The sequence below is a fragment of the Pleurodeles waltl genome, chromosome 8 (genome assembly GCF_031143425.1).
Source record: "Pleurodeles waltl isolate 20211129_DDA chromosome 8, aPleWal1.hap1.20221129, whole genome shotgun sequence".
In the NCBI taxonomy this organism is placed as follows: Eukaryota; Metazoa; Chordata; class Amphibia; order Caudata; family Salamandridae; genus Pleurodeles; species Pleurodeles waltl.
Window position 1 is genome coordinate 1,537,254,927 of NC_090447.1, and position 17,317 is coordinate 1,537,272,243.

The window sequence follows — 17,317 nt, forward strand, 5'->3', positions numbered from 1 at the left end:
TGCGCTGCATGAATCATGTACTAGCCTGGGTTACACTATAACTGCTGCGCTGCATGAAACATGTACCAGCCCGGGTTACACTATAACTGCTGCGCTGCCTGAATCATGTACCAGCCCGGGTTACGCTATAACTGCTGCGCTGCATGAAACATGTACCAGCCCGGGTTACACTATAACTGCTGCGCTGCCTGAATCATGTACCAGCCCGGGTTACGCTATAACTGTTGGGCTGCATGAATCATGTACCAGCCCAGGTTACGCCATAACTGCTGAGCTGCATGAATCATGTACCAGCCCGGGTTTCGCTATAACTGTTTGGCTGCATGAATCATGTACCAGCCCAGGTTACGCCATAACTGCTGAGCTGCATGAATCATGTACCAGCTCGGGTTACACTGTAACTGCTGAGCTACATGAATCATGTACCAGCCTGTGTTACACTATAACTGCTGCGCTGCATGAATCATGTACCAGCCCGGGTTACGCTATAACTGCTGCGCTGCATGAATCATGTACCAGCCCGGGTTACGCTATAACTGCTGCGCTCCATGAATCATGTACCAGACCAGTTTACGCTATAACTGCTGCGCTCCATGAATCATGTACCAGCCCAGTTTACGCTATAACTGCTGCGCTCCATGAATCATGTACCAGCCGGGTTATGCCATAACTGCTACACTGCATGAATCATGTACCAGCCTGGGTTACGCTATAACTGCTGCGCTGCATGAATCATGTACCAGCCCGGGTTGCGCTACAACTGCTGCGCTGCATGAATCATGCACCAGCCCAGGTTAAGCTATAACTGCTGCGCTCCATGAATCATGTACCAGCCTGGGTTACGCTATAACTGCTGTGCTGCATGAATCATCAGGTAGCAGCCCGGGTACGCTATAACTGCTGCGCTGCATGAATGATGTACCAGCATGGGTTACGCTATAACTGCTGCGCTGCATGAATGATGTACCAGCATGGGTTACGCTATAACTGCTGTGCTGCATGATTCATGTACCAGCCATGTTATACTATAACTGCTGCGCCGCATGAATCATGTACCAGCCCGGGTTACGCTATAGCTGCTGCGCTGCATGAATCATCATGTACCAGCCCGGGTTACGCTATAACTGCTGCGCCGCATGAATCATGTACCAGCCCAGGTTACACTATAATTGCTGCACTGCATGAATCATCATGTACCAGCCCGGGTTACGCTATAACTGCTGCGCTGCATGAATCATTTACCAGCCCAGGTTACGCTATAACTGCTGCGCCGCATGAATCATGTACCAGCCCAGGTTACACTATAATTGCTGCACTGCATGAATCATCATGTACCAGCCCGGGTTACGCTATAACTGCTGCGCTGCATGAATCATGTACCAGCCCAGGTTACGCTATAACTGCTGCGCCGCATGAATCATGTACCAGCCCAGGTTACACTATAATTGCTGCGCTGCATGAATCATGCACCTGCCGCGGTTATGCTAATACTGCTGTCAGTCGCGCCTCACATGACGCAGAAGGGGCGGGCAGCGCACAGGGGCAAAGGGGTGGGGATTAACAGGGACGGGAAGGGCGGGGATTAAGTTAGGAAAATAACAAAATTATTTTTAAAAACACTTACCTCCTCCGCTGCGCACCACTCCGTCCGCTCCTCCCGCTCCTCTGCAGGCACCGGCTCCAGCCTGCCCTGCTCCAATCCTGACGCTGCTTGACCCACCCCCCCCCTTTGGTAGACTGCGTAGATCATGCTGAGAGTAATCCTAGCAGCGCCAACCACTCCAGCCTGCTTAGACGTGGTCCTTGCTGATGCTTATTGGAGTCATGGGTCTGACAGACACCAATGATCAAAGTAGATGTAGTTTACTGCCAGTATCAGGTGCCCGTCCCTCCCTCCCAAGTTACAGTCAAATATGGCACTAGACCACAAATGAGTGTTCTGCCACGTAGGTTGCTGCTTTATACCTTCCTTTGGGAGAGACAGGAATGATTATCAATGTCATCCAAACTTAATTCTATCAGCTTGTGTACATTTGTAAATTGTTGCGTAGTATTGAGTAGCGTGTGTGTAATAAATGTACTTTTACTTTATCAAAAGAAAAAGCACAGCCTGGACAATCATTTATTGAGTGTGATTCTTGCGTGCTCGTGAATGGGGATTACTAGCCCACACCACCTCCCTTGAGTAAGCCTTGGACTGCTCTGCAACGCTTCCCTATGAGAGTCAAGCGCTACAATGGGGTGTTTGGTTCCCAGTGATGGTCTAGTGCGGACCCATTACTTGTGCAGGCCACACAACTAATGACCCACTAATGGTCCGCCCACCAACACCGCTCCACTTGCAAACAGCAATTGTGAGATACTCTGCTGACGGAGGCACAGGTGAGGGAACATCAAACTGAAATACTCTGCAAAGTGAAGCACAGGGGAGGGAACCTTAGACTGAAATACTATGTTGAGGGAGGCACAGAAGAGGGAACATTAGACTGAAATACTCTCCACTGAGGGAGTCACAGACGAGGGAACATTAAACTGAACTGCTCTGCTCTGTTGAGTGAGACACCATAGGGAAAATTAGACTGAAATACTCTAGTGAGGGAATCACAGTAGAGGGAACATTAGACTGAAACACTGCTGAGGAAAACACAGGAGAGGAAACATTAGACTGAAATTCTCTGCTGAGGGAGACACAGGAGAGGGAACATTAGACTAAAATATTCGCTACTAAGGGAGTCACAAGTGAGGGAACATTAGACTGAAATACACTCCAGTGAGGAATACACAGGCGAGGCTACATTAAACTGAAATACTCTGATGAAGGAGTCACAAGAGAGGGAACACTAGACTGAAATACTCTGCTGAGGGAAACACAGGAGAGGACACATTGCAATGAAATTCGTTGCAGAGGGATACACAAGTGTGGGACCATTTGACTGAAATACTCTCCACTGAGGGAGTCAGAGGCTAGGGAACGTTAGAATGAAATACTCTTCTGAGGGAGACACAGTCGAAGGAACTTTAGAATAAAATGCTCTCTGCTGAAAGAGGCATGGGGAAGGAGCATTAGTCTGAAATAAGCTGCTGAGGGAGACATACGAGATGACAGACTGGAAAACTCTCTGTCTAAGAAAACCCAGGGTAGGGAACATTTGAATTAAATAATCTTCAGAGGGAGACACAGGAGAGAGAACAGTAAGCTGAAATAGTCTGCTCACAACTAGGGATCATAAAACTGATTAAACTGAAATACACTGCTTAGGTAGAGACGGGGAGGAAGCTTTATACTTAAATACTTTCTTCTGAACAAGACATTGGGGAGGGAACATTAGACTTCAATACTCTGCGGAGGGAGACACTGGAGAGGCAACATTAGACTTCAATACTCTGCTGAGGGAGACATGTAAGAGGGAACATTAGACTGAAATACTCTGCTGAGGGAGACATGTGACAGGGAACATTAGACTGTAATACTCTGCTAAGGGAGACATGTGAGAGGGAACATTAGACTGAAATACCCTTTGTTGAGGGAGACACGGGACAGGGAATATTAGACTGACATGCTCTGCTGAGGGAGACACGGGAGAGGGAACATTAGACTGAAATACTCTGCTGAAGGAGACACAGGAGAGGGAACTTTAGACTGAAACACTCTGATGAAGGAGACACAGGAAAGGGAACATTAGACTGAAATACTCTGCTGAGGAAGACACAGGAGAGGGAACATTAGACTGAAATACTCTGCTGAGGGAGACACGGGAGAGGCAACATTAGACTGAAATACTCTGCAGAGGGAGACACGGGAGAGGCAACATTAGACTGAAATACTCTGCTGAGGGAGACATGTGAGAGGGAACATTAGACTTAAATACCCTTTGTTGAGGGAGATACGGTAGAGGGAACATTAGACTGAAATACTCTGTTGAGGGAGACACAGGAGAGGGAACATTAGACTGAAATACTCTGCAGAGGGAGAGACAGGAGAGGGAACATTAGACTGAAATACTCTGCAGAGGGAGACACGGGAGAGGGAACATTAGACTGAAATACTCAGCAGAGGGAGACACAGGAGAAGGAACATTAGACTGAAATACTCTGCAGAGGGAGACACGGGAGAGGGAACATTAGACTGAAATACTCAGCAGAGGGAGACACAGGAGAAGGAACATTAGACTGAAATACTCTGCAGAGGGAGACACGGGAGAGGGAACATTAGACTGAAATACAAAGCAGAGGGAGGCACAGGAGAGGGAACATTAGACTTAAATACCCTTTGTCGAGGGAGACACGGGAGAGGGAACATTAGACTGAAATACTCTGCCGAGGGTGACACAGGAGAGGGAACATTAGGCTGAAATACTTTGCTGAGGGAGACATGTGAGAGGGAACATTAGACTGAAATACGCTCCCCGAGGGGGCAGAGAGGGAACTTTGGCCTGATTCTAAACGTCTATTTAGAGAGAGGGGGCATGGGGTATCACGAAGGATGACAGAATTTGAAAGCAGGCAAAACCCTTTCTCAATTAGCAGAGCACAGAGAATAATTAATATGCAAATCAGACGCTTCACCATATTAAAAGTCAATTTTCGGAGCAGCGTTTCACTAAAGAGATTATTACGAGATCTGCAGAATGGGAAGTGGGCCAATAGTTTGAGAGAGATGCCCCAGGGCACAGGCACTGAGAGAGATGTAGTGATGCCCCGTGGGACACAGGCACTGAGAAAGATGTGCTGGTGCCTGTGGGGCACAGGCTCTGAGAGAGATGTGCTGGTGCCCGTGGGGTACAAGTACTGAGAGAGAGGGCACAGGCACTGAGAGAGATGTGCTGATGCCCCAGGGCACAGGCACTGAGAGAGATGTGCTGGTGCCTGTGGGGCACAGGCTCTGAGAGAGATGTGCTGGTGCCACAGGGCACAGGCACTGAGAGAGATGTGCTGGTGCCTGTGGGGCACAGGCTCTGAGAGAGATGTGCTGGTGCCCGTGGGGTACAAGTACTGAGAGAGAGGGCACAGGCACTGAGAGAGATGTGCTGATGCCCCAGGGCACAGGCACTGAGAGAGATGTGCTGGTGCCTGTGGGGCACAGGCTCTGAGAGAGATGTGCTGGTGCCACAGGGCACAGGCACTGAGAGAGATGTGCTGGTGCCTGTGGGGCACAGGCTCTGAGAGAGATGTGCTGATGCCACAGGGCACAGGCTCTGAGAGAGATGTGCTGGTGCCCGTGGGGTACAAGTACTGAGAGAGAGGGCACAGGCACTGAGAGAGATGTGCTGATGCCCCAGGGCACAGGCACTGAGAGAGATGTGCTGGTGCCTGTGGGGCACAGGCTCTGAGAGAGATGTGCTGGTGCCACAGGGCACAGGCACTGAGAGAGATGTGCTGGTGCCTGTGGGGCACAGGCTCTGAGAGAGATGTGCTGGTGCCCGTGGGGTACAAGTACTGAGAGAGAGGGCACAGGCACTGAGAGAGATGTGCTGATGCCCCAGGGCACAGGCACTGAGAGAGATGTGCTGGTGCCTGTGGGGCACAGGCTCTGAGAGAGATGTGCTGGTGCCACAGGGCACAGGCACTGAGAGAGATGTGCTGGTGCCTGTGGGGCACAGGCTCTGAGAGAGATGTGCTGATGCCACAGGGCACAGGCTCTGAGAGAGATGTGCTGATGCCACAGGGCACAGGCACTGAGAGAGATGTGCTGATGCCCCAGGGCACAGGCACTGAGAGAGATGTGCTGGTGCCTGTGGGGCACAGGCTCTGAGAGAGATGTGCTGGTGCCACAGGGCACAGGCACTGAGAGTGATGTGCTGGTGCCAGAGGGCACAGGCACTGAGAGAGATGTGCTGGTGCCTGTGGGGCACAGGCTCTGAGAGAGATGTGCTGGTGCCACAGGGCACAGGCACTGAGAGAGATGTGCTGATGCCACAGGGCACAGGCACTGAGAGAGATGTGCTGATGCCACAGTGCACAGGTACTGAAAGAGATGTGCTGATGCCACAGGGCACAGGCACTGAGAGAGATGTGCTGGTGCCACAGGGCACAGGCACTGAGAGAGATGTAGTGATGCCCCGTGGGGCACAGGCTCTGAGAGAGATGTGCTGGTGCCTGTGGGGCACAGGCTCTGAGAGAGATGTGCTGGTGCCTGTGGGGCACAGGCACTGAGAGAGATGTGCTGGTGCCTGTGGGGCACAGGCACTGAGAGAGATGTGCTGATACCACAGGGCACAGGCTCTGAGAGAGATGTGCTGATGCCACAGGGCACAGGAACTGAGAGAGATGTGCTGGTGCCTGTGGGGCACAGGCTCTGAGAGAGATGTGCTGGTGCCTGTGGGGCACAGGCTCTGAGAGAGATGTGCTGGTGCCTGTGGGGCACAGGCACTGAGAGAGATGTAGTGATGCCCCGTGGGACACAGGCACTGAGAAAGATGTGCTGGTGCCTGTGGGGCACAGGCACTGAGAGAGATGTGCTGATGCCACAGGACACAGGCACTGAGAGAGATGTGCTGATGCCACAGGGCACAGGCACTGAGAGAGATGTGCTGATGCCACAGGGCACAGGCTCTGAGAGAGATGTGCTGATGCCACAGGGCACAGGCACTGAGAGAGATGTAGTGATGCCCCGTGGGACACAGGCACTGAGAGAGATGTGCTGGTGCCTGTGGGGCACAGGCTCTGAGAGAGATGTGCTGGTGCCACAGGGCACAGGCACTGAGAGAGATGTGCTGGTACCCGTGGGACACAGGCACTGAGAGAGATGTGCTGGTGGCCGTTGGGTACAGGTACTGAGAGAGATGTGCTGGTGCCCATGGGGTACAAGTACTGAGAGAGGGCACAGGCACTGAGAGAGATGTGCTGGTGCCCGTGGGGTACAAGTACTGAGAGAGAGGGCACAGGCACTGAGAGAGATGTGCTGGTGCCTGTGGGGCACAGGCACTGAGAGAGATGTGCTGATGCCCCAGGGCACAGGCACTGAGAGAGGTGCTGATGAGCCAGGGCACAGGCACTGAGAGAGGTGCTGATGTCCCAGGGCACAGGCACTGAGAGAGGTGCTGATGTCCCAGGGCACAGGCACTGAAAGAGATGTGCTGGTGCCCGTGGGTACAGGTCCTGAGAGAGATATGTTGATGCCTTGGGGTACAGGCACTGAGAGAGAGAGCACAGGCACTGAGAGAGATGTGCTGGTGCCCATGGGGTACAAGTACTGAGAGAGAGCACAGGCACTGAGAGAGATGTGCTGTTGCACGTGGGGTACAAGTACTGAGAGAGAGGGCACAGGCACTGAGAGAGATGTGCTGATGCCACAGGACACAGGCAATGAGAGAGATGTGCTGGTGCCACAGGGCACAGGCACTGAGAGAGATGTGCTGATGCCCCAGGGCACAGGCACTGAGAGAGGTGCTGATGAGCCTGGGCACAGGCACTGAGAGAGGTGCTGATGTCCCAGGGCACAGGCACTGAAAGAGATGTGCTGGTGCCCGTGGGTACAGGTCCTGAGAGAGATATGTTGATGCCTTGGGGTACAGGCACTGAGAGAGAGAGCACAGGCATTGAGAGAGATGTGCTGGTGCCCATGGGGTACAAGTACTGAGAGAGGGCACAGGCACTGAAAGAGATATGCTGGTGCCCGTGGGTACAGGTCCTGAGAGAGATATGTTGATGCCTTGGGGTACAGGCACTGAGAGAGAGAGCACAGGCACTGAGAGAGATGTGCTGATGCCACAGGACACAGGCACTGAGAGAGATGTGCTGGTGCCCGTTGGGTACAGGTACTGAGAGAGATGTGCTAGTGCCCATGGGGTACAAGTACTGAGAGAGGGCACAGGCACTGAGAGAGATGTGCTGGTGCCCGTGGGGTACAAGTACTGAGAGAGAGGACACAGGCACTGAGAGAGGTGCTGATGCCCCGGGGCACAGGCTCTGAGAGAGATGTGCTGATGCCCCAGGGCACAGGCACTGAGAGAGGTGCTGATGAGCTAGGGCACAGGCACTGAGAGAGGTGCTGATGTCCCAGGGCACAGGCACTGAAAGAGATGTGCTGGTGCCCGTGGGTACAGGTCCTGAGAGAGATATGTTGATGGCTTGGGGTACAGGCACTGAGAGAGAGAGCACAGGCACTGAGAGAGATGTGCTGATGCCCACGGGGTACAGGCACTGAGAGAGAGGGCACAGGCACTGAGAGAGAGGTGCTGATGCCCGCGGGGTACAGGCACTGAGAGAGAGAGCACAGGCACTGAGAGAGATGTGCCGATGCCCGCGGGGTACAGGCACTGAGAGAGAGAGCACAGGCACCAAGAGAGATGTGCCGATGCCCGCGGGGTACAGGCACTGAGAGAGAGGGCACAGGCACTGAGAGAGAGGTGCTGATGCCCGCGAGGTACAGGCACTGAGAGAGAGGGCACAGGCACTGAGAGAGATGTGCTGATGCCCCAGGGCACAGGCACTGAGAGAGATGTGCAGGTGCCCCAGGGCACAGGCACTGAGAGAGATGTATTGATGCCCCAAGGGCACAGGCACTGAGAGAGATGTGCTGGTGCCCGTTGTGTACAGGTACCGAGAGAGATGTGCTGGTGCCCGTGGTACACAGGCACTGAGAGAGATGTGCTGGTGCCTGTGGGGCACAGGTACTGAGAGAGATGTGCTGATGCCACAGGGCACAGGCACTGAGAGAGATGTGCTGGTGCCTGTTGGGTACAGGTACTGAGAGAGATGTGCTGGTGCCCGTTGGGTACAAGTACAGAGAGAGGGCACAGGCACTGAGAGAGATGTGCTGGTGCCCGTGGGGTACAAGTACTGAGAGAGAGGGCACAGGAACTGAGAGAGGTGCTGATGCCCCGGGGCACAGGCTCTGAGAGAGATGTGCTGATGCGCCTGGGCACAGGCACTGGGAGAGGTGCTGATGCCCCAGGGCACAGGCACTGAGAGAAGTGCTGATGCCCCAGGGCACGGGCACTGAGAGAGGCGCTGATGCCCCAGGGCACAGGCACTGAGAGAGATGTGCTGGTGCCCTCGGGTACAGGTACCGAGAGAGAGGGCACAGGCACTGAGAGAGATATGTTGATGCCTCAGGGTACAGGCACTGAGAGAGAGGGCACAGGCATTGAGAGAGATGTGCCGATGCCCTTGGGGTACAGGCACTGAGAGAGAGGTGCTGATGCCCACGGGGTACAGGCACTGAGAGAGGGGGCACAGGCACTGAGAGAGAGGGCACAGGCACTGAGAGAGATGTGCTGATGCCCCAGGGCACAGGCACTGAGAGAGATGTACAGGTGCTCCCGATGAACAGGCACTGAGAGAGATTTGCTGGTGTCCCCGAGGCACAGGCACTGAGAGAAATGTGCTGGTGCACTAGGGCACAGGCACTGAGAGAGATGTCATGCCCTTGGGGTACAGGCGCTGATGGAAATGTGGTGATGCCCTGGGGTATAGGCATTGAGAGAGCTGTACAGGTTCTCCCAAGGCACAGGCACTGAGAGAAATGTGCAGCTGCTCCTGGGGCACAGGCACTGAGAGAGATGTGCTGGTTTCCCCGGGGCACAGGCACTAAGATAGATGTGCTGGTGCCCCTGGGGCACAGACACTGATGGAGATATGCTGTTGCTCCGGGCACAGGCACTGAGATAGATGTGCACAAGCATCCAGGGCACAGGCACTGAGAGAGATGTGTGGGTACCCTTGAGGCACAGGCACTAAGACAGATGTCCTGTGGCTCCTGAAGCACAGGCACTGAGAAAGATGTGCTGGTGCCCCCGGGGCACAGGCACTTATAGAAAAGTGTTGATGCCCCAGGGTGGAGGCACTGGGAGAGATGCGCACAGCACAGACGTGTGGGCACCCCTGAGGCACAGACTCTTAGAGAGATGTGTGGTGGCCCCGAGGCACAGGCACCAAGAATTGTGCTGGTGGCCCCAGGGTACTGGCATTGAGAGAGATGTGCTGCTTCTCCTGTGGCACAGGCACTGAGAGAGATGTGCAGCTGCCCCTGGCATACAGGCACTGAGAGAGATGTGCTGCTGGCCCTGGGGTACAGGCACTGCGAGAGATGTGCTGATGCCTCGGGGCAGGGGTTCTGAGAGCGGTAGAGGTGCCCCCAGGGCACAGGCACTGAGAGGGATGTGTGTTTGTTTGTGAGGCACTGAGGGAGATGTGCTGATGCCCCCAGGAAACAGGCACTTAGAGAGATGTGCTGGTTCCCCTGGGGTAGCACTGAGAGATTTGGAGTGTCACAAACTACTTGTTGTCTACGTCTGTGGCCCACTGGAAATGCAGCAAGGTCTTGGTTCCTATAGGTTCTGCCTTGACCCAAGTAGGGGCGACCCTTTCTGATAGCCACGGTGCTGCTGACGGAGGGAACGCCAAAGGCAGTCTGTGCCCTCCAGAAGGAGTCCCAGAGGGAAAAAAACCCAAAAGGGAAAAAACCTCAAAGCAGGAACTCCTGGAACAAAAACAAAAAGTAAAAAATAAATCTGAACAAAAGACAAAATGACAATGAAAAAAGCTGGGACAGGCTAAGAAAAAATATAACTGACGCAGAAGAAACAGGAGCGAAGATCACCATCCAAAGGAAGTGTTGCAGTTCAAAGAGAACAGGAATTACACACCTTATATACCCAAAGAACAGGAAGTGACCAACAGGAAGTAAAAGAAACCATATTGGGTTGGGAATATAGCATAGAAACCTACAGAAAAGTCACCATTTTAAATAAGGAACCAAAGGCATGCTGGGAAGGAGAAGGGATCATGGCAACTACAGAAGGGGATAAATACAGGGAGAAACAAGGAAAGCAGAAAAGAAGAAAGAAAAAAGAAGCATACAGTAAGTGGGGGTGAGTTGTGTGTGGAGGGAGGCAAGAACTAGCAGGGGCGCGCCGCACCTCTAACTTGTTGAGGCACCATGCCCAATTTGGGGCCTCGATGAAAATATAGAATGGCAGGGGCACGGCACGTCCTGCCGCCACGGATCGCAGCTGCGTTCCGAGCCAAATGTTCAGCAACAGTAAGTCCCCCCCCCCGGAGCCCTGGGTTTGTGTGGAAACAGCCAAAAAAACTGACGAATCAAATGTTGGGCGTGAACAGAAGCAGCATCTTCCCATGAACATTCACTAAGAGGATGGCCTTTCCAACGAAAAAGATATTGGAGATGGTTCTGGAATATACGAGAGTCACATATTTCTTGTACTTCATATTCAGATTCATTATCCACCAACAAAGGAGGAGGACATGTGAAATGTCAGGAAAAAGGATCAGGTGTATAGGGTTTCAATTGAGAGACATGGAATACTGGATGGATCTTCCAGGTTCGAGGTAAACGGAGACGTAAATTTACGGGATTCATTTTTTGAAGAATACAAAAGGGTCCGTAATAACGGGGTTTAAACTTTTTTAGGGGAAAGACGTAGGGGCAAAAATCTTGAAGAAAGCCAGAAGACCGTACCGCGGTCAAAAGACCGCGGCGGTCATTCTGACTTTCCCGCTGGGCTGGCGGGCGACCGCCAAAAGGCCAGCCGCCCGCCCAGCGGGAAAGCACCAGCAACGAGGAAGCCGGCTCCGAATGGAGCCGGCGGAGTTGCTGGTGTGCGACGGGTGCAGTTGCACCCGTCGCGATTTTCAGTGTCTGCAAGGCAGACACTGAAAATCAATGTGGGGCCCTGTTAGGGGGCCCCTGCAGTGCCCATGCCATTGGCATGGGCACTGCAGGGGCCCCACGACACCCGTTCCCGCCAGCCTGGTTCTGGCGGTGAAAACCACCAGAACCAGGCTGGCGGGAAGGGGGTCGGAATCCCCATGGCGGCCCTGCTTGAAGCGCCGCCGTGGAGGATTCACAGGGGCAGGGGAAAACCGTCGGGAAACCGCCGGTTTCCCTTTTCTGACCGCGGCTTTACCGCCGCGGTCAGAATTGCCCTTGATGCACCGCCAGCCTGTTGGCGGTGCATCCTCCAACCCCGGCCCTGGCGGTCCATGACCGCCAGGGTCGGAATGACCCCCTTTATCTTGGATGTGATAAGCTGGAGCCTCACTTTGTTTCTTATCGGCTATTCTTTTCATGTATCGTTTAGTGATTAGTAGATTAGATCGAAGAAGCAGTTGGATTCTATGTAGTCTCTTGGAAAGAGAGGTGATAGCAGGAAGTGTAGATGAGGTGTTAGAAGTGGTAGGAAAAGATATGGGATGGAATCCAAATGAGCAGAAAAAAGGAGTGACTTTTCGAGGCGCTATGGACGGTATTGTTGTCAGAAAACTCTGCAATGGGAAGGTAAGTGCTCCAGTTACTCTGAGTGGAGTTACAAAAACAACAAAGATATTGTTCAAGTCTCTGGTTAAGGTGTTCTGTCTGCCCATTGGTTTGGGGATGAAATCCACAAGATAAAGCTACATTGATATTCAAGATCTTACAAAAGTGTTTCCAGAACCGTGATATGTATTGAGGTTCCCTGTCTGACACAATACCTTGTGGGAGACCATGGATACGAAAAATGTTTTGAATAAAGATCTGACTCAATTCTTGAGACGTGGGTAATTTCTTCAAGGCAGTAAAATGAGCCATTTAAGTAAATTAATCTATTGTCACCATTATAACTCAGTTTCCCGCTGATGGAGGCAAAGAACACATAAAATCAGTTGATATTGTATGCCAGGGGGCTGGTGGAACTGGTAATGGTTGAAGTAGTCCTGCGGGCCAAATTGGGCATGGGGCTTTGACGAAAATATAGAATGGCACGGGCGCAGCACGTCCTGCCGCTGCGGATCACGGCGCGTCCCGACCCGAATCTTTGGCTTGCGCAGCGGCTCGTGGCGTGACATGTGGGTGCTCCCGGGGCACTGAGAAAAATTTGCTGATGCCTCAGGGCACAGGCACTGAGAGAGATGTACTGGTGCCTCTGGGGTACAGGTACCAAGAGATGCGCTGATGCTCCAAGGCACAGGCACTGAGAGAGATGCACGGGTGTGGAATTTAATAAAATATCTATTTGCCCATGAAACAGATGCTTCTTAAATCTACTTGTCCTGCAAAACAAAATCTACTTGTCCCTTTGGTGCCATGTAGTGTGGCAACAATTTATGGCAGCAATCTTAATATGTAAGAGCTCCAATAATAGCCTCTCTGAATATGCCAGGACTAATAATAATCGTCTTGAATACAGGCAATTTCAAGCTCTACTATAGCATTTTCCTTATTTTGCCAACTTTCTAAAGATCTACATACGGGGGCTGGAAGAAGCAGTAAGCAATAGTTCCAGGACTGGAATGCCTTTGAGTCTGCAAACCTACTAAACTGCTTGTTTTAAGGATTTTCAGCAGCTCTTCTCTAATCTTTTCCCAAAGGTTGGAGATTTACCTCTGACAACGGCAGAAGTAGACGTTCTTCAAGGACTGGAAAAAAGTGGTTGGAGGGAAAGTGAACTTAAAACGTTTTTTTTTACAGAGCTTACCCTGATAATGAAGGCTTTTCATTAATAAACCACAAATACAAGTTTGAACAGCATTAACTTATGGGCACACATAATACCTCAACTGCAGACAGTTCCCTTCTCTGTAAACTGGGTGGCCCTACTTGTCCCGAGGACAAAATAAACATGAAAACTTCTTGTTTGTTGCCTTCACCCCAAACAACATGTCCCTGGGTCCCTTTGCCCTGGGGCACAGGCTCTGAGGGAGGCACAGGCACTGAGAGAGATGTGGTGGTGCCCCCGGGGCACAGAGACTGAGAGAGATGTGCTGGTGCCCCCGGGGCACAGGCACTGAGAGAGATGTGCTGGTGCCCCTGGGGCTCAGACACTGAGAGATGTTTGGCGGCAAGAGAGGGATGTGCAGTACTGAGAGAGGTGCCACTGAGAGAGATGTGCTGGTGCCCTCGGGGCACAGAGACTGAGAGAGAAGTGCTGGTGCCCCCGGGGCAGAGAGACTGAGAGAGATGTGCTGGTGCCCCTGGGGCTCAGACACTGAAAGACATGTTTGGCGGCAGGAGAGAGATGTGCAGCACTGAGAGAGGTGCCCCTGAGAGAGAAATGTGCTGGTGACATGGAGCACAGACAGTGAGAGAGATGTGCTGGTGCCCTCTGGGCACAGAGACTGAGAGAGATGTGTTGGTGCCCCCGGGACACAGAGACTGAGAGAGATGTCCTGGTGCCCCTGGGGCTCAGACACTGAGAGAGACATTCGGTGGCAGGAGAGAGATGTGCAGCACTGAGAGAGGTGCCCCTGAGAGAGATGTGCTGGTGCTCCTGGGGTAGAGGCACTGAAAGAAATGTGCTGATGCCTTCTGTGGGGCACAGACTATGGGAGAGATGTGCAGCACTGAGAGGGATGTGCTGGTGCCCCCGAGGTACAAGCCCTGAGGGAGCTGTGTAGCTGCTCCTGGGGCACAGACACTGATAGAGATGTCCTGGTGCCCCCAGGGCACAGACAATGAGAGAGATGTGGTGATGCCATGGAGCACAGACAGGGAGAGAGATGTCCTGGTGCCCCCTGGGGAACAGGCACCTAGAGAGATGTGCCAGTGCCCCGGGGGACAGGTGCTTAGAGAGATGTGCTGGTGCCCCTGTGGACAGGTACTTAGAGGGATGTGCTGATTCCCCTGGGGCACAGGTCCTGAGAGAGATGTGCAGGGACCCTCCGAGCACAGACAGTGAGAGAGATGTGCTGGTGCCCCTGGGGCACATAGACTGAGAGAGATGTCCTGGTGCCCCAGGGGAACAGGCACCTAGAGAGATGTGCTGGTGCCCCGGGGGACAGGTGCTTAGAGAGATGTGCTGGTGCCCCTGGGGACAGGTACTTAGAGGGATGTGCTGATTCCCCCGGGGCACAGGTCCTGAGAGAGATGTGCAGGGACCCTCCGAGTACAGGCACTGAGAGGGATGTGCTGGTGCCCCCAGGGTGCAAGCACTGAAGGAGGTGTGTTGGTTCCCCCGGGGCACAGACTCTGAGAGAGATGTCCTGGTGCCCCCAGGGAACAGGTACTGAGAGAGATGTCCTAATGCCCCCGGGGAACAGGCACTGAAAGAGATGTGCAGCTGCTCCTGGGGCACGGGCACTGAGAGAGATGTGCTGTTGCCCCCGGGGCACAGACAGTGAGAGAGAAGTGCTGGTGCCCATGGGGAACAGGTACTTAGAGAGATGTGCTGGTGCCCCTGGGTTCAGGTACTTAGAGAGATGTGATGATGCTGTCCATGGCCTAAGGGAAGCATGAAGTCAAAAAGTGATGGTGAGAGGAGCTGGTTTGTGGACAGTTATTGCCTTTTGATGCAGTGTCACTTAAAGTGGTGAGTTTTCAACTCTTTCCTAAATTGGAGCAGCGTTGGGGCGGTCCTTCTGGATACAGGGTTGTTGTTCCAGCCCTGGGTGAAAAGATGGAAAAGGCCTGCAGTTTTTTTCTTTTCTACACTACTTAGTCTGCAGAGGGTGAGGGTGTAGCTGGACCCACCAGAGATGGTGAGATGGTGCCTGGGAGTGCTGATCGTGATGGCTTTGTAAATGATGCAGCTTGTTTTAAGTTTTAAGATGGTGCGAGCTGGCAGGCGGGGCCAGTGGAGCTACAGCAGGATGGGGGTGATGTGATCATATTTCTTCAGGTAATGGAGGAGACCTGCTGCAGTGTGGAGGATGCTCCTAAGGGGTTCCAGTGTGGAGTCTGGGACGCCATGGAGTAGTGCATTATCACCATCCAGAAGCAAGAGTGTGAGGTCCTGGACAGCAGTTTGTTGTTGCTTTCTGGAAGAAATGGTTCGCCTGACTTTAGAAGAGTGTTTTGTGTCCCTTGAGGGTGAGGTTGGTGACTTGGAATTTAGTAAAAGTTGGGTTTCAAACTTTTCAAGATTCATGTAATTGAACCAGGTTTGTACTGCATCTTGTTTATTTGTGTTTGTTGCACTGGCACTGAGCGAGATGTACTGTGCACACAGAGCACAGGTACTGAGAGAGATGTCCTGGTGTCCCATTGTGCACAGACAGTGAGAGAAATGTGCTGGAACCACCAGGACAAAGGCACTAGGAGATATCTGCTGCTGCTCCTGAGGCACAGGCACTGAGAGAGATGTGCTGAAGACAGACCCACGTGCAGGCTGTGTGAGGCCTTCAGGATTCATCCCTGGTAGCAGTGATGTACTCCACCAGTTATTATCCTGTGGTCTGGGGACCCCTTTGGTTATGTGACACTTACTCAGGGGTCCCGACTGCTTAGGTAATTAAAAGAAATTAAAAGATTAATAAAGTGAATAGAAATGAAGACGCAGAATGTAAAATTGGAAACTTTAAAACATTCTGTAAATGTGAAATAATTAGAAGTTGAAGGCTAAAAATGAAGGGGCCTGTTCATGAAAGAGTCGCGCAGTGCAGCATAGCAAGTCACACTACATATGAGAGATGTTCTGCCCCTAATGTAACATGGAGAATGAGTCTTGTGAAGTCCAGCTGCAACAGCGGATTGCGGGGGAGCAGCCTCGTGATCTTTAGTATAGTTGGACTCAGGATGACAAACCCCTTCTGATGGTGAAGGTGGTTTTGTCATTGATGCCCTAGAAATGCCACTTTGGGGAAGTGGGCATTTCTAGGTTTTGAAGTGGCTCTGGTATCTTATAAATTTGACTTCATTCTACAGGTCATGGAGGTAGAGAATGTCTGTGCATTCCCCAGGTGACTGCTATAAAACTTGGGAATCCAGAACCACAGATCCCTGCCATTTGGGGCCTGGATAGATAGAATGGGGGCAATGTTTTTGACACTTGGCATCAGAGCCAAAGTATGGTCCCACTAAAGATAAAATTCTGCATTCCAGAGCCTCAGGGCAGACAGGAAGGATATTTAGAGGAGACATCTGTGGTTCAAAGGAGAACCCTTTGAAACACCGCTGACTTCAAAGGAACCATCAAGTGTAAATAGGGGCACTCAATGTCTGGAAGGAACAGTAATCTTTACAGCAACACAGGAATGGTGTTGCTGGACTGTGTGGGCATACTGCCAGAGGAATCTGTTATGCCCAGGAGGATAACTGTCTGAGGAGGCGATCGGCACTCCCCTTCATGCTTAGAGAGTGGCCTGGACCTGATTGCCTGCTGCTGTGTAACTTCCCGAAGGGTCACTCTCCAAGAGCAGGGTGGCTTGCCCCATTTCTCTGAGGAGGTCCTAGTGACATTAAAGATCTCCTGAGAGGGACTTACATCAACGACCAGTAATGTCTGGAGAGCGGTGCCCTCTGCCGCGTCTACATCATATGCTGGTCTTCACTTGGCAGCAGCTGGGTTAGCATGGTCTCAGAATTGTGTCTGGAGACCGGAATGGCCTGGTGCGGAGCTTGCCAAGGACTGCCCCCACTTCAGGTGAGTGGCCCTTCTTT